A 21,941-nucleotide genomic window follows, 5' to 3' on the forward strand; every position below is an offset into this window, starting at 1 on the left:
TTTTTTTTTAAAGGATATTTATTTTACTTTTTTTTTTTTTAAAGGAATTCCTTTATTATTATTATTTATTTATTTATTTATTTTTGGCTGTGTTGGGTCTTCGTTTCTGTGCGAGGGCTTTCTCTAGTTGCGGCAAGCGGGGGCCACTCTTCATCGCGGTGCGCGGGCCTCTCACTGTCGCGGCCCCTCTTGTTGCGGAGCACAGGCTCCAGACGCGCAGGCTCAGTAGTTGTGGCTCACGGGCCTAGTTGCTCCGCGGCTTGTGGGATCTTCCCAGACCAGGGCTTGAACCCGTGTCCCCTGCATTGGCAGGCAGACTCTCAACCACTGCGCCACCAGGGAAGCCCCCAAACTTCCCATTTTAAAGATGAAAAAGCTGAGGACGAGTGGAATGTGTAACATGCCTGTGGTGAGAGTGGTCCCAAAACCCACTTATCCTACCTGCCAGACCACACACTTTCTATTGCCTTAGTCATACCTTCCTCTCAGACACACACCAGCATCCCCTAGTCGATTCTACATACAGTGCCTTTCACGCATTGATACAAGGTCTGTTAGATACGTACTACTTACAGAACTTCTGAAACATAAACTAATTTATCAATATCAAAGGCCCAAGAAGGCAAAGTGATTTGCCTTCCTACTCCAAAGTAGGAGTGTTTCGGAGCAAGGATAAAACTCTGAATGACCCTCATTTTGTTCTGAGGACCTAGAACCTCCATTGGTTCCAGGCTCCATGCTAGAGCTTTGTTTTAAAATCAAGACCCCACAGGACCCACAGAACTAAGAGGATTTTTATTTTTTTCGTACCTATTCAAAACTGAAGCCCTGCAGCCATCAGGAAGCTCAAGTTCTTTGCTCAGCTTCTGCTTGTGTTTGGGCTAAGTGAAAATCCCCGGGTGGTAGTGGATGCTTCTAGCACCAAATGGTTTCTGTACAAAGTCCAAGCATTCCTCCTGGCCTGATAGGAGGGTTACACCACACACAGAGAAGGATGTGACTAACACTGAATGTGACTTCAGACTCTGCAAGTCCAGACAACTTCTGATAAACATTTAAACAGAGGTCAAGAATGTTTTCCTTTCTGAGGGGAAACTATGCAGTCTGTGGTGTGAGTGGGAGGGAGCAGAGGGGAATAAATCTAAACATCAGCTTCCTCCTTCCATAATTCTTAAGCATTTTAGCAGCAGCCATTTTTAATACTCTGACAGGCTTTCATACTTAGAACCCATAGCTGGGTGCTTGCCAAAAGAGAAGAGAGATGGAAAAGGTGAAGATCCAGCCATTCCAAAGTGATTACCAAGCAAGTTTAGAGCTAAGCAGGGCAATTAGGGCCGGTTTCCCTGTTTCCCACCCTCAGGCCACGAGTGCTCCAAAACGTATGCCCTCAAGGCACAATGTAAGTACCCGGTTGGGATGCTCCCTTCCTATGCTGACAAAAGGGGGAAGCTCTGTAGAGGAAATGGGCGTTGACTTCTGGGGGAGGGAAGGTGAGTTGGACCAGGTGGCACTTCTCAGCATCCTCAGCCCACCCGAGGAATTCTGGGGCGTTGGCCCAGGACAGGGAGGAGAGCTTGAAGAGCAGAGAGCCAGCATAGATGTCCCCTTCACAGGGGAAAAGAAAGCAGCATAGTTTCTGTGACCCAAAGCTCTTTCACTGGTAGTGCGGATACAATGTCTTGAGCACTTCCCTGCCCATGGGCTGTTTGGTTTGTCTCCTTACATTTCCTGGATGTGTGTGTGTTGAGGGAAGGAGATGTGGGTGAAGACTGGCATTCTGTCTCCCCAGTACTAAATAAAAAGCAAGAAGATTAAATGTCACTCAGCAAGATCCCTCTAAATGGGAGGAGGGGGGTTCAGTATTGGAAGAAGAGACGTTGACGTCAACTTTAGCGAAACCCTTCATGTATCTGAAATCAAAGTTCTTTTGAATACGTCAGCTTCAGTTATTTCAGCCATTACCTCTGTGGCCGGGAGCACTGAGGACCAATGTAGGTAGAATGCAATTGTGTCAATTACTCACTGTTGAGTTTTAAGCAGGTGGAGAAAAGATCTCATTTTGAAGTCATGAGTATGGAGTCATGGAATATTCCCATACTCCATTTTAGACATGAGAGATAACTTTACTTTAAAAAGCTAGTCTTCAGAAAGCACATCCACTTGTTTGTTGATTTGTTTCTTCATGTAGTCATTCATTCATTCATACATTCAAGTGCTCTCCAAGCCCTATGGTGGGCTCTGGGGGGATGGAATGGGCCATGTCTATGGGCCATTACTCAGAAAACTGGGAATCATGGTCAGCATGAAAGTTCTGGAGTTAAACGTACCATAGAATCCTGGCCCTGCTACGGATACGCTCTGTGCAAGGTATTTAACCTCTCAGAGCCTCTGATTTCTCACCTGAAAATGGGGCTAATAAGCATAAACACCTCACTGGATTCCTGTGAGAGTTATCTGAAATAACATGAGAGAACCCGCGCCGTGCCTGGAATATAATAAGCTCAGTACGTGGTGGTAGAGGCAGTATTAGAGGTTATGGTAAGGATAGTAGTAATTTCTATTATTAGCGATTACTATTATTAATGAGACCAATAGCACAAGAGTGAGAGAGCAAAGCAAAAGTGATAGGTTTCAGCAGGCGAGAGATTGCTGGACAGGAGATGACTTGTGGGCTTTCTTTCCCTTGAGCTCTATTATTTTTTTCAATGACATCTTAGTGGAGAAATTTGGAAATTCCTTTCCCTTTGCATTGCATTTTCTATTACGTTCCTGAAGACCGAAGCTTTGGTGCAGAATTCAGCTGGAGGCTACATCCCAGCATTTGCATTGACCTTAGAGTGCTTAAGGTAATTATTCTGTCAATTATTTGACTTTTTAAAGTGTGCTTACCTTGAAGAACCTCTGCAAAGGAGGACCATGTTAATGTGTAACATGGAGATAAGCAGGGTGCTGCTCCTTTTTATTTCTTGTCTCTTTTTCCTGGCCGTTCAACTGGAAAACTGAAATGGTTCTATTTGCATCTCATAGAGCAGTGTTGAAAGGTGGAGACCAAAGAGCTTTTACTAATGAAGTACAGCAGAATGTGAATTTTTGCAACATGAAATGCAAGGAATCACCTGCAATTTGTTCTGGTTTTAAGAAAAAAAAGGAAATTACAAGGCAATGTAATACCTTGCTTGAAAAAGTGACAAGAAGACAGCAGAGAGGATACTCTTGAGTTGAACCAAGTAGCTGTGTGCATCTCTTGTAGATGGAATGAGTGGTCCCTACTTGCATGGACAGCAAGTTCATTTTTCTCACCCTAAAGAGAGGGCATTAACCATCGGTGCTAGAGGAAACATGTGGAACAAGAAGGAACAAGCAACTGCAGCAGGAGGCCTGAGTTGAGCCCAGGAGGATTGGGGATCCTGTGGGCGGGAGCCAGCTCCACCCAGGTGGCAGCTCCCAGGCCAGCAGGCGTGGGTGGTGGAGCTGGTCCTCTCAAGTCCTAACAGCTTTTTTGGGAACTTTCTGTTGTTAGAGAAACCACCTCGTCATCATCCAAGTGCATTTCTGAAGTGCCTGACTGTGCTCAGGGCTCTGTAAGCTCAGGATTAGCCAGCCCTCCAGGGACCTGGTCTGCATCACTAGCAAAGATCAGAGGAACTTGGTAGAGCCATTTTTTGAAAAAAAAACCCTAAACCCACAAGTGAATGGAAATGCATATTTATATCACTGGCCCATCAAGGGTCAGGGTGTTTTGTGCGAAGGGAGGGAGAGAAATTGGTGATTAGGAATGAAGCTCTGGAATGTAAAGCTAGAAGATCTGTGGCGAAGACCGAGAAGAGGAGACTGAAGGCAAACACTGGATCTTGTACCACTTTTTCAACTACTGCAGCAAGTAGTTGACTACACATTGGTTAGCTGATATGTCGAGGCAGAATTTTAGGTTACCTGGAAGGTAATATGGGACAGTGGTTAGGAGCCTGGGTTCTAGAACCAAATTGCCTGGTTTTGAATCCCAGCTCTACCATTTATAAGCCTCGCGACTTTAGGCAAATCACTCAACTTTCCTGTGCCTCAGGTGTCTCCTCTTGTGAAATGAGAGGCAACCCCAACCTCACAGAGTGGTTGAGAGGGTTAAATTAGTTACACACCTGAATGCCCATGGTGAGCAGTCATTGAATAGGCCTAGCTGTTGTGAATGGCCATTGGTGGGGAGGTGAGGGGCAGGACTGAGTTGAGAGGGGAAACAGTTAACATGAAATAGGATAACAGAGTATATGGTGGTTAGAAACTATGAAAGTCATTGGGTCCAGCTTCCTCCTTAACCAGGAAAACAAATCCTATTCCACTTTAAAATAATTGATTTGAAATCATAAATAACAGTGACCGTTTATTGAGTACTCACTGTGTGCCAGACAGCATGGGGAGCCCTGTGCATGCATCCTAACAATCCCATGGGGCACTGGTACTTATTATTACCCCATGTTTATCAATGAGAAAACTGAGGCTCAAAATGTTAGGTAACTTACCCAACATCACCTAGGTCTGTCTGAATCCAGAGATTATGTTCACAACACAGGAGCTCTGTTCCCTTTGCTTTCCATTTTCTATCACATTCCTGAAGACTAAAGCTTCAGGACAGATTTCAACTGAAGGCTGCATCCCAGCACGTGCATTGGACCTGGAGTGCCAGGGTCATTGTTCTGTCAATTATTTGACTTTTTTTTTTTTTTTAATAAATTTATTACTTTATATTTATTTTTGGTTGCATTGGGTCTTCGTTGCTGCACGCTGGCTTTCTCTAGTTGCGGCGAGCGGGGGCTACTCTTTGTTGCAGTGCGCGGACTTCTCATTGCAGTGGTTTCTCTTGTTGTGGATCCTCGGCTCTAGGGCACGCAGTCTTCAGTAGTTGTGGCACACAGGCTCAGTAGTTGTGGCTTGTGGGCTGTAGAGCACAGGCTCAGTAGTTGTGGTGCACGGGCTTAGTTGCTCCGCAGCATGTGGGATCTTCCTGGACCAGGGCTCGAACCCATATCCCCTGCATTGGCAGGCAGATTCTTAACCACTGCGCCACCAGGGAAGTCCCTATTTGACTTTTTAAAGTGTGCTTTCCCTGGAGAACCTCTGCAAAGAGAGGACTTATGTATTGTGTTCTATGGTCCCCTTGAAGCAAATATTTAATACCCATGAATACATGCCTTATTTTGTTTTGTTCTACATAAATCCAGGCACCATATTTTGAAAAATACTTTAATTCTATTAATCTTGAGTAAATCATTTCCCAGTTCTTGGTTAGCTATTTAAAAGAAATGATAATATTAAGTAACAAAAAATTTTCCTTTGGAAATCAATCCATCGTTTGATTGGATTTGATTGAAATTGTGAATAAAATGAAGAATTCATCCCTGACAACTCTCAGCCATTGCTCATCCATGCATGAATGCATTTTAAATTGTTAGAGATCTTTAAGTGCTGACGAACACTTTGTTACCTTGACTTTAAATATGCGATGTGTCTTTGATCTTAGTGCTTCCTTTGGGAGTAAGTAAAATCAAGACTTCTCACTCCCTGACATGGCATCCCTTCAGATGTTAGAAGATACTTAACAGATAGTCCCCCACCCCAGGCATCTCTTCTTTAAGCTAAACACCCACATCACCTTCTATGTTAGTTTTCAGACCCCACACCAGTCTTTGATGGGTGGTTTCCACCCTTAAGAGTTTGAACAAGATCCAGGGCTGCAGGACTGACCGGATCAATACAGAACATACTGCAGCCACAGGGTCACACAAATGCAGACCCAGACAGATGGCCTCCAGCCTCCTAGCCTCACTGATGTCATGGTAAACTCCATGGTTAAATAATAAAGGCAGGGTGATAAGCAGGAGCCAACAGAAGGATTTCCCCAAACTGTTTCAGAGTGGTCCATGGTAGAGGCTCCGTGTCATTGCTGTTGTTTATATTTCAAGTGAGAGTTCCTCATGTTGGTTCTAACAAAAAGGTCCTTGATATTCAAGATTTGTGTGAACTGTTCCTAAATTCTCAGGCACAAGTTCTAAAAATGAAAAGCTGTTCCTTCTTTTCATAAGAGGGGGCATTTGTAGCTATGTTTATCACAGATCCATGTTACAAATAGACAAGGGTGCATGGAAAGGGAGATGTTTAAGGTCACATATTATCATCAGGTGGCTCCTTTTGATCTAACCCCTACATTGCTCTGCTTTGTGTCCACCCTTTTTCTCAGATGTGAAATTGTTGGGCTTTATTTTTCCACTTGTCAAATTCTCTTCAGCTTTTTAACTGCTGTGGTGAACTCTTCTTTTCCTTAAAGGCATTTGGTTATTTTTTTAAATGTTTTTGCTTTACTGAAGGTTAATGTGCTTTTTATGGTTTTATAGTTACCTTGCAGAAATCTCATTAGAAAAGCACTTTAATATATTACTTGGCAACCAGACATCTGACAGTGTTCTAGTTCATTAGTTAGGAAACCTCCCCAGGCTTGGAGGAACGGACATTCCTCTGTGAATTGGGAAGCTTTGATCACTCCAGCAGGGGCCAGGGTTTATTTTAATGCATTTGAGGGGGAAGGGGAAGAGGTACTCTAAATCTGGCAAAATAAAAATAACACTGATTAAGAAAACAGTGAAACATTCTTGAAAAAGAATTGCACTTCATTTAATATTATTCTGTGGTGTCTCCTGAGTCCTTTGAAGACAGGACTTATTTTAGAAAATGAGTCTCTTTCCGTGGCAAGAGCCTAGTTAAACAGACTCACTCCAGATCACAGATCACATTGAAATGATCCTAATGAGGGTAGACTTTTCAAAGCTATATTCATTTTACCATGAATAAATGGATTCAAGTCGTATTCGTGGGTTTTTAATTTTCAACTTTGAATTTGCAAACTATCAAATTCCTTCAAAGCTATGGTGTGCAGAGAAGGATCTGACTAATAGGATTGCTTTATTTTTAAAGAAAGATGCCCTTTAGCAAAGCACTGGGCTTTGAAGTGTGATCAGTCAAGGGTCCAACAGGCATGGATTTCCCACATGACACTGTTTCTTGTTGAGTTCCAACCAGATTTAATATCTCTCATACAAAAAAGCTACCCCGAGGGCTTCTAGTGCGTTTAAAGTAGATAATGCTATATAGTTTCAACACAGATTATACCAAATGAAGTACAAGTTCCTGAAGCACGGCAATACTTGGGTGCTGGTGACTTTTTTTTTTTTTTTTTTTTTTTAAGGAGCTGTATCTTTTTTCTTTTAATTGAAAGACTTGAAGCAAGCTGTCTGAAAAGGTGTTTAAAAAAAAGAAAAGAGGGCTCAGTTATTAGAATGATATAAATAGGGCAGCAAGCAAATGGTCGTATGAAAGGAGGGCCTCCTCCTTTATCAAGAGATAAAGGGAAGGGAATGGAGCATTTTGGCAAGAGTGACATTGAGCCGCTGAAGAAACTGGAGCATCCCTGCATAGTGACAGACATAAATGAAAGAAGCATGTAGTGCTTTTCGGCTTGCCTGATTGACAAGCAGAACCCAGCTGCCAATGATGGCTCACTTTCACCTTTTAATACCTTCCAAGGCAGGTAGGAGAGAGGGAGGGACGGGCAGAAACAATAAATGGTTTAGTTCTGGGTTAGAGGTGCATTTTCCAAAGAAGATGCAGTTTGGAGATCTGCGTGCTCAGACCAGGACCCGCTGTGTGAGTTGCTGGCCTCCGGCAGGTTACTAAGTACCCGCACACACACACTGTGTTTCCTCATCTCTGGGCATTAAAGGGTCACAGAGGCTCTCAGCCAACTCCACAGCTCTGTGCTGTGGATCAGGTAAGATAACACACTTCAGAAAGCTCTCCACAAATGGGCAGTGATGGTGGGGCAAGCTGGAGGTGGTGATATGACTGTGATGTCACATCCTGACTGACTCCAAGCCTGGCCAGTTCCTTCGCGGCCGTGCAAGCTCATGGGGCTACTCAGAAGGCCCATCTTATTGCCCCTTCGGGTCCAGAGACCCTAGTTCTCAGGCAGTTCTGGCTTGCTTTATAACCACCTCCCTTCCCGCAGCAAGGGTTCACAATCCGCAGAGAAAAGCTGTTCAAGACAAGACTTCTTAAGCAGGCTCAAAGTTTTGAAGGCCACTGTGGACCTGCCTTCCTGAGTCCCCAGATATCCCCCCACGCCAAGTACAGTCGGCCCTCCGAATCCATGGGTTTTGCATCCTCAGTATACCGAGAGCCGACTGTATTCATCGCACTGCACCATTCTATGTAAGGAGCTTGAGCATCTGTGGATTGTGGTATCCGTGAGTACTCCTGGATCCAAACCCCTGCAGATACTGAGGGAGGGCAGTAAGCGCAGCACCAGTGTGGCTCCCTTAGACCTGTCATGATATTGACCCAGCCCAGCCCCCTATGCTGGGCTGGGAGCCAGGACTGTGGGACCGGGTGATGGCCCAGTGTGTGCTGTTAGAGGATCCTGCCCACTGAGTGACCACCCAGGAAAAACCAAGGGAAGCTGTCTTACCTTGTGTGTGTTGGAACCCGCCAGTGTTGGAATCTGGGGTTGCTTAGTCTAAGCCTGAATGATCAAGAACCGGGGACAGTGCCAGACTGAAAGCGAACATTTGTTTGTCAGCACAGATGGAGGAAGGAAATAGGCCTGCTAAATGTAACAGCTCCAGTAGGCCTCCTACTGACTGGTCCTTCTCTCCTTACCCACGCAGAACTCGCCTGATTTGATGAGACATATATGTACTCAGTAGCAGCATGGAACATAGTGTTTGACTAGAAGAGGCTTTCCAAAGGCTAGAGCAAGAAAGAGGAACATTCTTTGTAAGTTCCAAGCTAGTGTTTCATACCCCAGAGATATAAGAAATGGTGCCTTCAGTAGGACCTAGAGCTGTGCATCGATCAGCATCACTGATATACTCCAAGATATACTCCTGCTGCACCTTGTACTGATTCACACACTTCCTCCAGCTAGGTTTCACCACTGCCACATGCACAAGGACCGAGGGGCTTCCTTAACCAGGTGAGCCTGGTGTGTTTAGAGCAGAAGAAATAGCACGTAGTGAAAAACGAACACGTGCAGGGAGAGCCCATCTGCAGAAAAATTGGCCTTTTTAATTAGCAGTTTTGTTTCAATACATTCTTTAATACATTGTGTTGTACTGTTCAGCATTGATCTTCAAGATCGATCACATTTGTTTTTCAGGAGGAATCAATCTTAACCAAATAGAAAAATGCACTGAGGCCCCCCTGTGTTCGTTGCTCATTACTCCTCCCCCAAATTTGTGAGCTGGCTCAAGTCGTCTTAGGCATTCAGAAGAGAAGCATTCTTATTTAAACTTTTGGTGATTCATTTTGCATATCTTTGAGACCGATTATGGTCTCATAGAGGTTCAGGCCCACAGTCAGAGATTGAGAAACTTCCATCATTATAAATGTGGCCTGTGGCGCCCACCTCATTTTAACTAGAGCTTAATGGAAAGGAGTGATTGGGGCCTGACTTCTGCCTCCTACAAACTAATCTTTTTCAATGGTATGCACTTCTTTCTGTCCCCCAAAGGGATTTGTTAAATGTGATTTTCAGCGGGAAGTGTGCTTTTTTTATTTGTTAGCCATAATGGAAATGCATAGATAAACAGAATCTGTGTGAATATAGTCAGATTTGGGAGTGGGGGACAGGATAGGGGAAACAAAGATAGAAGAAGCTCTGTCAAACATGAAATGAGGGGCAGGACAAGGAATAAAGACGCAGACTTAGAGAATGGACTTGAGGACACGGGGAAGGGGAAGGGTGAGCTGGGACGAAGTGAGAGAGTGGCACTGACATATATACACTACCAAATGTAAAATAGATAGATAGTAGGAAGCAGCTGCATAGCACAGGGAGATCAACTCGTTGTTTTGTGACCACCTAGAGGGGTGGGATAGGGAGGGTTGGAGGGAGATGCAAGAGGGAGGAGATGTGGGGACATATGTATATGTATAGCTGATTCACTCTGTTATACAGCAGAAACTAACACAACATTGTAAAGCAATTAACCTCCAATAAAGATGTTAAAAAAAAAAAACAAACATGAAATGAGTATCTACTTGATTTTCATTTTTGTTTAAACCAGCCTCCTCTTTATAAAATTTATTTAATAAGACAACATTTTACAGTGAGTCTGATCAGCGTTTTGAAGAGAAAACATCTTACTGTGGAAGGACTTCTAGAAGAAAGAAAGACTCACCTAAGATTCCTGCAGGAGATCTAAAGAGAACTCCTGGTGGCGGGCCTCCCATCTGTGTTTTGTGGTGAGGGACCGTAAACAACCCAGAGAGAGAGAGAGAGAGAGAGAGAGAGATCCCAGTAACTGGAAGTTCCCCCGTGGCCTGGCCTCTGCTTCCTGCCCAGCTTCTGCTCATTCCATCTTTATTCTTCTTTTCTGCTCCGTCCAGCCCCACAGATGATCCAAGAGACTCAGAGGGGCCTTCAGGCTTCTACACCAATTTGAGTTTCCCTCCTGGGCAAGTCAGTGTGTCTCATGGTAATATTCTGTCCTGAAACCATACAAGGAGAGGATATAACAGTCTCTGTCACTCCTGGGAGCACACCTGGAGGAAAGCCTGAGAGTGGTGGCCTGGAGGAAGCCCCCCGCCCTGGACCCTACTGTATGTCTGGGCAAGAGGCTCAGAACATTTCCCTAGTCTTGGCTAGAAAGGCTTCCTTAGAGCTTTGGCTTTTCTCTCATGTCCTTCAGATGGATTCTGCACACCAGAATGGCAGTTGAAAAGCTTCACAGAATTAGCTTTTAATGTTAAAAACAAACAAAAAAAGCAAGTTGAGGGATGACTGAAGAGAAAGCACACTCCAGCTGTCAGACAACTTTGAGAGCATTAGTGGATGTTCTAAATTTAAACATAATTTGTCCCTTTCTCCTTATCCATATAACACCCAAAGTTTCCTTTCACTTGCCTCCCTGCCTTCCACTAGCCCCATTCCTGGTTTAATACATGGCGATGATAATTATGTATATGCATCCTGAAAATTTAACCCTTCATGTGCCATTTCTTCTCTTTCGATATTTTCTTTCCTTTTTTGTGGAAAATGATATAACAGAAACTTGCCATCTGTACGTTCTTCACTTTAAAAAAAAAAATTATTTATTATTTATTTATTTTTGGCTGCGTTGGGTCTTCGTTGCTGCATGCAGGCTTTCTCTAGTTGTGGTGAGCGGGGGCTACTCTTCGTTGTGGTGCGCGGGCTTCTTTTTTTGATAAACTTTAATCAAGTTAAAGTCAGGAATATAAAGATTCTTCCTCAATTTTTCTTTAATTTCCCACATATCACTTATTTTCCTACTGTCTTTGCTGAATTTTAACAGTCCGGGACAGCCTCTATGATTACAAATAAAAAAATACACATCCATAAGTCCTTAAACACCATTTAAACAAACCAAAGTGTCAATGCCAAATTTCTGATTTTAATGAAAATTCTGAACATTAAATGAGCATTGCTGCATTTACAATGCTGATTTTTAAAAGCTATCTGAAAATAAAATATAGTAAAATTATTGCTTCCCAAAGTTATGTTGATATAATCTATACACAGCAGAATTGAAACAATAGCAAACTGCATGAAAACAGTTACATAACCCATCTTTATCCCTTCTTTTGGCATTTTATACAGCTCTACAAGGCTATCACGTTATAGTCCGTATCTTGAAAGGGATGTCCTGCCATCTAGATACTTAAATTCTATCCATGTTAAGATATAGCCTGAGGATATTAGTGTGTTTACCCATAGGAATGACTTTAATTTTGCATGTTAAAGCAGTACAATACACGCTTGACAAATCTCAGTGTGAAGTTCTATAGGCATATTACTTTGCCAGATAATACAAAAAAATTCACAATGCAAAACCAAGAGTAGTTATTCTCATTATTTAAAAAAAAAAAAAAGCAACACTTATTTCACAATCCCTGGACCTGTAAAATAATAGCCATTCTTTTAATTTACAGAATTGAGGAAAGTATTTTAAATGTCAGAACACACATGCTGAATGTGATTTAGTGTATCAGCACCAAAAATCTGAAAAGTCTACAAAAATTGTTTAGATGTGCAAGGTGCATACATGAATTATATTCAGTTTGAGGGAAGAAACGGTACCCCCAAACGCACTGATATTTAAGAAATAGCTGAATAACTTTCACCTTGGTTTATAACAAAATAAAAAATACCGCTTTTAATTTTTCTTATATAAGTCATCTAAAATTTAGATCCAAAATTGAAGTGCTGCCTTTTACTGTGAATAGCAGTTTGATCGTTACATTTTTTATGTTCCAGTTTAAGACACTTCACACACAACAGATATTTAATGCCCTAAAAATATTTTAAAAACTTGAGTCATTTTGTGAACATCTGAAGTTAGATCTCTTATATTTTTATGTAGAGTTGGGTATAAAGTCATTGTGTGTCAAATAAAATTATTTTTAAATGTTATCAGTCCCAATCAGTAATTAGGACTTTTCTAAATATGTTGTCATCTTTTCAGGCAAAAATTACTATTATGAAGTTAGATGAAAGTAAATACAGAATTTCTTGGTTTACAATCCAAAATTATTGTGACATTAAAGCATGCCTCTTTCCGAACCATTTGGTCAATGCTGATGACACTTAAATAAGGAAAACTTAGGCCAGTATTGCTCTAACTATACTGACATGCTGTCCTGAATGACCTACCAAGGCTGGGGAAGGGACCTGGCCTGGTTCCTCAGCTCTGTGAAGTTGCCCCCTCCTGTCTTACTCTAAATAGCTTATACAAAATCAACTTATGCACACTGTTAACACAAAATCCAGCAAGCTACAGCCCTGATGCCACCTACATTTATATATTTACTTTTTTTTTTTTAAATTTTTTATTTATTTATTTATTTATTATTTATGGCTGTGTTGGGTCTTCATTTCTGTGCGTGGGCTTTCTCTAGCTGTGGCAAGCGGGGGCCACTCTTCATCGCGGTGCACGGGCCTCTCACTATCGCGGCCTCTCTTGTTGCGGAGCACAGGCTCCAGACGCGCAGGCTCAGTAGTTGTGGCTCACGGGCCTAGTTGCTCCGCGGCATGTGGGATCTTCCCAGACCAGGGCTCGAACCCGTGTCCCCTGCATTAGCAGGCAGATTCTCAACCACTGCGCCACCAGGGAAGCCCTATATATTTACTTTTTACTGCGTATATTAAACAAAGAATTCTGTTGTGCTTTTCACATATTAGATATCAGTCTTCATATTCTATTTCTAGGTTTCTTGGGAAGGGAAGAGAAAGACTAAGAAAAGAAATAAAACAGGGGAGTCAGGCTGTAAAGTAACATTACACACACAACTAGCCCAATATCTTTTTAATTTAAAAGATACTATCATCAAAAGGTTATATATATTTATATATATTTATATATATATATATATATATATAAATAAGTCTCCTCCCTAAAATCCATATTATTCCATGACAGATTTTCACAGTGACTAGTATATATATCGATATATTTTTCAAATCTGTTCAGTTATCCATTGGGTAATGGTTTTAGAATTAAAAGATGCCATTATCATCACAGTCTGAACATTGTACCATTAGGGAGATGTGCTTAGAAATGGTTCAGTGATTTGCTCATTATGATGACTATTTACAAAGATGTCTATTTACCTTAGCAATAAATAATCCTGATACCAAAAGAGATAATGGTCATGCACACACCGAGATGGCTGCATGCTCTTAAAATATTTACATGTAGTTTTTCCATTAGGGCTTTCCCATTAGCAAGTGAAAGTGCGCTCCCTTCAATTTTCTCCACATCAGTCTTGCTTCTGGGGAATGCATCCTTCCATTTCTACAACTTCGGGCCATCCTTCATATTTGTTTGTGTCCTTATTGTTCTTTATGTGCTGTTCAAAAGGGCTTTTTGTCTTAATGCCTTTTCCACCACAGAAGACCCAGTTGTCTGTAAAACCAAGATGAGTAATAGATGTACTCCCCAATTCAGCAATGAGCTGCCGGGCCTCATCATTGAGTTTGGTTGCTCCATCATCATATGTTCCCATTAAGACTATTGTTCCATCTTGTATGGCCTTCAGAAACTCAATAAATGAGGCCACATTTCCTCCCCACATGTCAGAATATCTGGTTTCTATTAGATCTCCTGTTTTTCCATTTACCTAGGCAACATTGATTCCTCTTCCAACATTATTCTTAACACCACTCATTAAAACATTATCCTCCAGGCAGATTTTGGGTCCTACCACATTGGCTGCTCCACTTGCCATTTTAAAAGCAAAATGCTTCTCAGGGCAAGCTTTTGAGATCCCACACTTATATCTGGGAGGTTTTGTGGAACATGCAACTGCGTCCAATGCTGACCTTGCAAATAGGTTTCCTAAACTCGCATGCATTTTTATTTCAAATGCTTGAGAAATAACATAGAATGTCAGTAAAAAATACTGCCACAGCTACCACCAACTTTGCAGCACTTGCTACCTTCATGTTTGGTTTTTCAGTCTGTGGCACTTTTCATTAAATAAGCTCTGGCCTCCCGCCTGTCTCTCCACCTCGTGCGCCCCCTTTCTGGCCTCCCCGCGGTCAGCCTTGCAGGAGGCCGACAGGAACCACTGCCGCCTCCCACTCTCTCCTCCGGCTCCTCCCCGGTGCACGGGCTTCTCCTTGCGGTGGCTTCTCTTGTTGCGGAGCACAGGCTGTAGGCGCGTGGGCTTCAGTAGTTGTGGCGTGTGGGCTCAGTAGTTGTGGCTCACAGGCTTAGTTGCTCCGTGGCATGTAGGATCTTTCCAGACCAGGGCTCGAACCCACGTCCCCTGCATTGGCAGGCAGATTCCTAACCACTGCGCCACCAGGGAAGCCCTGTTCTTCACTTTTGACCCCAATCATGTATTAACGGATAGAAAGTATTTCAGTCTTCTTATTTTTCTCTGCCATTGCTGATGCATTACTAGGCTCCTTTTATCTGGGCATTAGCTCATTGCTTATCTGAGTCTTCACTGGCTTCTGTTTTGCCTTGATCTCTTGGGTATGATGTCTATAGGTCTTGTCTCTATGGAGAATTAGATAGTAAACTGGCGACAGCAGTCCTTTGGAGCTTAGCTTTTTCAGATGCTCAGATTTTTTTTTTATTATTACTTATTTGTACTTTTTTTCATGGCTAACATTTTTCTGATTCTTTGCCTGACAGTTTTTTTTTTTAAATAAATTTATTTATTTTTGGCTGCATTGAGTCTTCGTTGCTGTGTGCGGGCTTTCTCTAGTTGTGGCGAACGGGGGCTACTCTTCATTGTGGTGCACAGGCTTCTCATTGCGGTGGCTTCTCTTGCTGCGGAGCACGGGCTCTAGGCGCATGTCAGATGTTTTTTCAAGCATGCTTCTTCTGAAACCTCAACATATCTCCAGATCAATGATTCCCAAACTTCTGGGAATTGTAACAACCTATCCTTACGTTTGGTTTGTATGAGATCCTACCTCCCTTTTCACCCTATCAATCCTCCAGGAAGAAGAGAGCAACATTTTTGTTTTTTAATGTAAAAACAAGTAAAAAATTTTTTAGTTTTGAGGGGGTTTGGGGATGACATGACACTTAGTGGTGTATTGGAAAAGGCGTTGCAAAAAAGGAATCACTGCTGTGAATCTTGGAATAAGGTCATTTTAATCTCACTCACTATTTCCTTTTTTTTTTAAATTGAGGTAGAAAATGCATAACATGAAATCTACCCTGTTAACAAATTAAGTGTACATACAGTATTATTAAATATATGCACATTGGTATACAGCAAATTTCTAGAACTTTCTCATCTTGCAGGAACATTGAACAGCAACTCTGCATCCCCCCTACATCTAGCCCCTGGCAACCACCATTCTACTTTCTGCTTTTATGGGTTTGACAACTTTAGATCCTTCATGTGAGTGAAATCATGCAACATTTGTTTTTCTGTGACTGGCTTATTTCACTTAGGTTAGTGTCCTCAAGTGTCATCCGTGTTGTAGTATATGGCAGACTAATCTCACTCACTATTTCCTAAAGTGTGACTATAAGACCCTTAAGGAAAAAAAAAAAGTCTTTTATAGTTTCTATGGGCTGTTTAAGGTTACAAATGCTCACAGTTAAGGCTTATGTTTGGGGGATCCTGCGGGGATATAAGGTCCAATTCTTTTTTATATAGTGATGAAGTAACATAAAAATTCTAGGAGAGCATGTACAAAGAACAGTCCTTGAAAATGCATATTATCATTATTGCCGTTATCTCCTTGAGATTTAGCCATAATGACCCCAAATCAATAAATGTCCATCCATGAGGACTGTACAAATGTGGGGGGTTTTGCCATAACCCTTGAGGAAAGAACTGTATGACAAAAACAAACCCTCCTTCTCCAAAAAGAGATTATGATTAATTAAGGGACAACTCTAGTTGACGGTAGAGAAAGCTCAAAGATGTTGTATTAGTTATTTACTGCTACACAATAAATTAGTCCAAAATTTGCAGCCTAAATAAAACAACAATGAATATCTATTATCTCATACAGTTTCCATGGGTCAAAAATTGGGGACTGGCTTATCTAGATAGTCTTTGGCTTGGGGGTCTTTCATGAGCTTGCAGTCAAGATGTCAGTGGGGACTAGTCATCTGAAAGTTTGAGGTTGGAGAATCTGTTTCCAAATTGGCTCACTCACATGCCTATTGTCATGAGGACTTAGTTCCTCATCAAGCATTGCACTGCTTGAGCATCCTAACAACATGGCAACTGGCTTCTCCCAGACCAGGTGATCTAAGAAAAAGCAGGAAAGAAGCTGCAATGCCTTTAACGACCTAGTCTCAGAATTCACATATTGTCACTTCCACCACATTCTTTTCATTAGAATGGAGTCACTAAGTCTAGCCCACATTCAAGGGGAGCAGAATTCGGCTCCACCTAAAAAGAGAGGATTTGATAAGGGGATGGGAGACCCATGAAGCAGAAGGGATGAACAGGATCTGGACCAGATACTCTAGTGATACCTGGAGACAAAGAGAAAGAGAATGTGGACACAAACTCCAATCTGTGGCTGGCATGGGGGCTAGTAGTGGGGGAGGGAACTGGGGGAACAACTGGCCAGCCAAACCAGAGAAGTGATACAGGTAAGAGTAGTGGCTTTGACCATGAGCAAGGGTGGATGCTCCAGGCCAGCCCAGGAGCTTGGCACTCCTGGAGGGGGAAGTACTTTTGCCCAAAATGGCTTTCCTTTGCTGTTGCTGAACTTGAACAGTGCTATCAGGCCTTCTTCACTAGAGATGCTTCTTCAGCTCAGCAAGGAGCTGGCTCAGAACCCAGACTCCACATGGGAGGAGGGCTAACATCTTGGTGCTGTTTGCCTCTGGAGCTGCCCCTTTGAACATGTCCACCTGTTGGCATGTTCAGAACTCCATGCCTTAAGAGTGAGCCCTTTTCTGTTTTCACTATGGAGTTTGATTCCAGGGATGGCCTCTGTGTTTTCTCCAAAGCCTCTTTCTGAGACAACTTTTGTTTACCTCCTAAATTGCCCTTCTAGCCTCCTTAGACTGAGTTGATTTGTCTTGATGGATGAATCAGATTCTTGAACTCACCCTCTTTGGCTCCAGTTCTCTTGGCAGAGAACACAGGAAGATAGTTTCTGCTTATGTGCGTGTTTGGGGAGCATTTTATTTTTTCTTTGTTTTTCTGTCTCAGCCACAACCCGTGGGCGAGCCCAGCACCTGGGACCTTGACAAGCCTCTGTGTGTGCGTGGGTTGAGGTCACATAGGGAGTTCCTCCCAGTATCGTTTGTCATGTCTCCGAATTCCAGAGCAGACTGCAGTTTCCCAAATCCCAGGCTCATGGAAATTGGGGGAATTACTTTTCTGGAGCCAGCTTTATCTTACTTGTCCATGTTCCATTCATGCAAATTGGAAATACTCCCACAACTAAACTGTGTGCCGCCCTTCTGCCTGGGAAATGCAGCTGTTCATGCTTAATGCTTTTGCTCAGCGCCTTTCTAATCTCTCAGCTTCACACTGTTTAAATGGCAGCCAGCTGATTGAGAACAGATAATGTTTTTTCTGATTATTAATAAAGTACAAGGAGGTGAATTCATACAGTTCTGGTTCCACTTCTGCCAGCATCCTGGAATGAGTGTAGGCAAATGTTGAACCAGCGCCCCCATGAGAATTTGGACAAGATGGATCTTAGGGTCCTTCTACATCTAAAGGTCACTGGCTATATGATAATTTAAGAACATGGAAGTATTAATAGGGTAGGATTTATTTACCACAAGAGGAGAATCTCAGTACTGTCTCCTGTCAACCATCCCACCGGAAACGGCCTGTCAGCTGGTGCTTTTCCTCTGCACGTGGAATCAGCAATTCTTCTTTCACGCTTGGAAACAGACTTTAAAGTGGACCTTTTTCACTTAAAACCTCACATAAATGTGTTTAACATGTTTAGGGAACTGGGGTTTATGCTTTGCTGATTGTTTCTTTTAAATCCATCTTTTCCAATATAACATTATTGCTTGTCAATATAGACTTGCCCTTTTGCACTTTTAAATAGTTGCCCCAAACTTCACTCTGGTTTCTCCCACTAAAAGTCTGACCCGTGAACCCCAATTTTTAAATCTTATAAACTGACTAATAAGGCAGCATTTTGCTATAGAATCAGCCTTTATCTTTTGTCTCCTGGGTTTTATCTAAATTTTTTAACGAAATTGCTACTTTTGTATAGATTTTTAACATATGATCTATGTTAATGTAAGCATAAGAATACAGCATCAGCAACTCTGGCCATTTTATTGCTCTAGTTGAGTAGCTGGGTCAGGAACATCAACAGAGTATCCCTAAACATTGGCCTGTTTGTACCTATAAACAGCTGAAGACCAATTTTTAAATAGCCACAGTAATCAAAATTTCTACCCAAATGGTAAAACATGCCCTTGTACAAACTCTGGAATAAAAGTAGTTATAACTAGCTAGCCCCCCAAAATCTTTTAAATAACAACAAAGGAAGCCAGTCTCTTGGAATGGTTCCTAAAGTCTTGCTACTTAAACTTTTACATGAAAGCACAAAACCTGGTGTATATTTTGGTAACAGCATCAGTACACTCAGCTACTCAGGTTTGTTGATCATCTACTCGGTGCCAGGCACTGGGATACAGAATAGAGCTTGAGAGAAGTTGGCCTGTCCTTACCAGCATTGAGCCCACAGTCTCATGGGGTGCGAAGACACAGTTAAAGCCCTGAGAAATTGCTGTGATGAGGGTAAATAGAGCCATACAAGAACGAGGAAGGAGGCCCTCGTTCTACTTATTGAAATATAGTTGATTTACAATGTTGGTCAATTTCTGCTGTACAGCAAAGTGACTCAGTTATACATATATATACATTCTTTTTTATATTCTTTTCTGTTATGGTTTATCTCAGGATACTGAATATTGTTCCCTGTGCTATACAGTAGGACCTTGTTGTTTATCCATTCTGTATGTAATAGTTTGCATCAACTAACCCCAAGCTCCCGGTCCATCCCTCCCCTCCCCCAACCTTGGCAACCACAAGTCTGTTCTCTATGTCTGTGAGTCTGTTTCATAGATAGGTTCATTTGTGTCATATTTTAGATTCCACATATAGGTGGTATCATATGGTATTTGTCTTTCTCTTTCTGACTTACTTTGCTTAGCATGATAATCTCTAGGTCCATTCATGTAGCTGCAGATGGCATTATTTCATTCTCTTTTATGGATGAGTAATATTCCATTGTGTGTGTGTGTATATGTATATATTTATACACCATATCTTCTTTATCCATTCATATGTCGATGGACATTTAGATTGTTTCCATGTCTTGGCTGTTGTAAATAGTGCTGCAGTGAACACTGGGGTGCATCTATCTTTTCGAATTATAGTTTTCTCCAGATATATGCCCAGCAGTGGGATTGCTGGATCATATGGCAACTCTATTTTTAGTCTTTTGCGGAACCTCCATACTGTTCTCCATAGTGGCTGCACCAATTTACATTCCCACCAGCAGTGTAGGGAGGGTTCCCTTTTCTCCACACCCTCTCCAGCATTTGTTATTTATAGACTTTTTTAAATGATGGCCCTTCTGACCAGTGTGAGGTGGTACCTTATTGTAGTTTTGACTTGCATTTCTCTAATAATTAGCAATGTTGAACATCTTTTCATGTGCCTTTTGGCCATTTGTATGTCTTCTTTGGAGAAATGTCTATTTAGGTCTTCTGCCCATTTTTCAGTTGGGTTATTTGTTTTTTTTTTATTGAGTTGTATGAGCTGTTCATATATTTTGGAAATTAAGCCCTTGTTGGTTGCATCATTTGCAAATATTTTCTCCCAGTTCATAGGTTGTCTTTTTGTTTTGTTTATGATTTCCTTTGCTGTGCAAAAGCTTATAAGTTTGATTAGGTCCCATTTGTTTACTTTTGCTTTTATTTCTATTGCCTTGAGATACTGACGTAAGAAAACATTGGTACGATTTAGATCAGAGAATGTTTCGCCTATGTTCTCTTTTAGGAGTTTTATGGTATCATGTCTTATGTTTAACTCTTTAAGCCATTTTGAGTTTATTTTTGTGTATGGTGTGAGGGTTTCTTATAACTTCATTGATTTACATGTGGCTGTACAAATTACCCAACACCACTTGCTGAAGAGACTGTCCTCCCCATTGTATATTCTTGACGAGGCCCCCATTCTAAATAAGGGGGAGGGGGATGAGGAAAGACATCAAGGGAGGTTTGTCAAACAAAAAGATAACTGAGATCTAAAGGATATCTAGGGGTTAACCAGGCAAAGATGGGGAGAAATGGGAAATGGGGAGAATGTTCCAGGAAAAGGAATGACATGCCCAAAGGCTAGGGGCCAGGGAGAGCAGGACACATTTGAGGAACACTGAAGTTCATTATGGCTGGAGCTCAGAGTTCAGGAGGGACGAGGCAAGAAAGGAGGCTGGGAACATACTCAGGGCCAGATCTTATTTATTCTGGATTTTATAGTTTAAATAAATGTAGTCATTTCGAACCCTTCTCCCCTTTCTGGCAGTTAAATTTTTTCTCAAGATGAAGATGTAAATCTGAAACATATCTAAGCCCAAAGAGGAGACATTTTCACTAATAGAAGGATTGCTTGGCTCTGCCCATGAATGTTTACTAACTGTTAACATTGACTTTTAAAGTTTTCTATTAAAAAAAAAAAAAAAAAAAAAAAAAAAAAAAAAAAGGGCTTCTGTGGTTGCGCAGTGGTTAAGAATCCGCCTGCCACTGCAGGGGACACAGGTTCGAGCCCTGGTCCGGGAAGATTCCCCCATGCTGTGGAACAAATAAGCCCGTGCACCACAACTACTGAGCCTGCACTCTAGAGCCCGCAAGCCACAACTACTGAGCCCACACACCACAACTGCTGAAGCCTGCACGCCTAGAGCCCGTGCTCTGCAACAAGAGAAGCCACCACAATGAGAAGCCTGCGCACCACAACGAAGAGTAGCCCCCGCTTGCCGCAACTAGAGAAAGCCCGCGTGCAGCAACAAAGACCCAACACAGCCAAAAATCAATAAATACATTTATAAAAATAAAATATAAAGTTTTCATAGGATTCCTGCCTATATAAGGTACTTTCTAAGAAGATGGCATCTTCTTAATGATTTGCAAAACAAAACATGAAGCATATTTTCAAATACTGATTTTCACATTAAACATTCATTGAAACCATTCAAATCTAACGAAAAGGCCTGGCGTTCTCAGACTGTTTTATTCTAAGATGTGGGTAGGACTCTATGTGGTCGCGGTAGAGTTAACATCTGCTGAGCATTCAGTATGAGCAGGATAATTCTGACCTGTTTGGGGTTACAAGTCCAAACTGCTTACCCAGAACCCCCCAGAAAATACCCCTGAAACATTTCAGGCCGGAGTGTGAATGGTGAG

The 21,941-nt window shown here is 42.0% G+C and overlaps 1 protein-coding gene and 1 pseudogene across 2 annotated transcripts in view; one reads left to right on the forward strand and one right to left on the reverse strand.

Moving 5' to 3' along the window:
- The window catches only part of IGFBP7 (insulin like growth factor binding protein 7), a 74,419-nt gene that overhangs the window by 27,285 nt on the left and 25,193 nt on the right, over positions 1 to 21,941 (forward strand). The window lies entirely within an intron of this gene.
- Positions 1 to 21,941, reverse strand: part of LOC309627913 (protein FAM3C pseudogene) — a 35,983-nt pseudogene continuing 14,042 nt past the window's right edge. The window contains exon 1 of the transcript in view: positions 1 to 21,941. This exon is cut by the window's right edge and continues 14,042 nt beyond it. The product of the transcript in view is annotated as a protein FAM3C pseudogene (transcript).

The sequence above is a fragment of the Balaenoptera borealis genome (assembly GCF_965194805.1).
Source record: "Balaenoptera borealis genome assembly, chromosome: 4".
Lineage (NCBI taxonomy): Eukaryota > Metazoa > Chordata > Mammalia > Artiodactyla > Balaenopteridae > Balaenoptera > Balaenoptera borealis.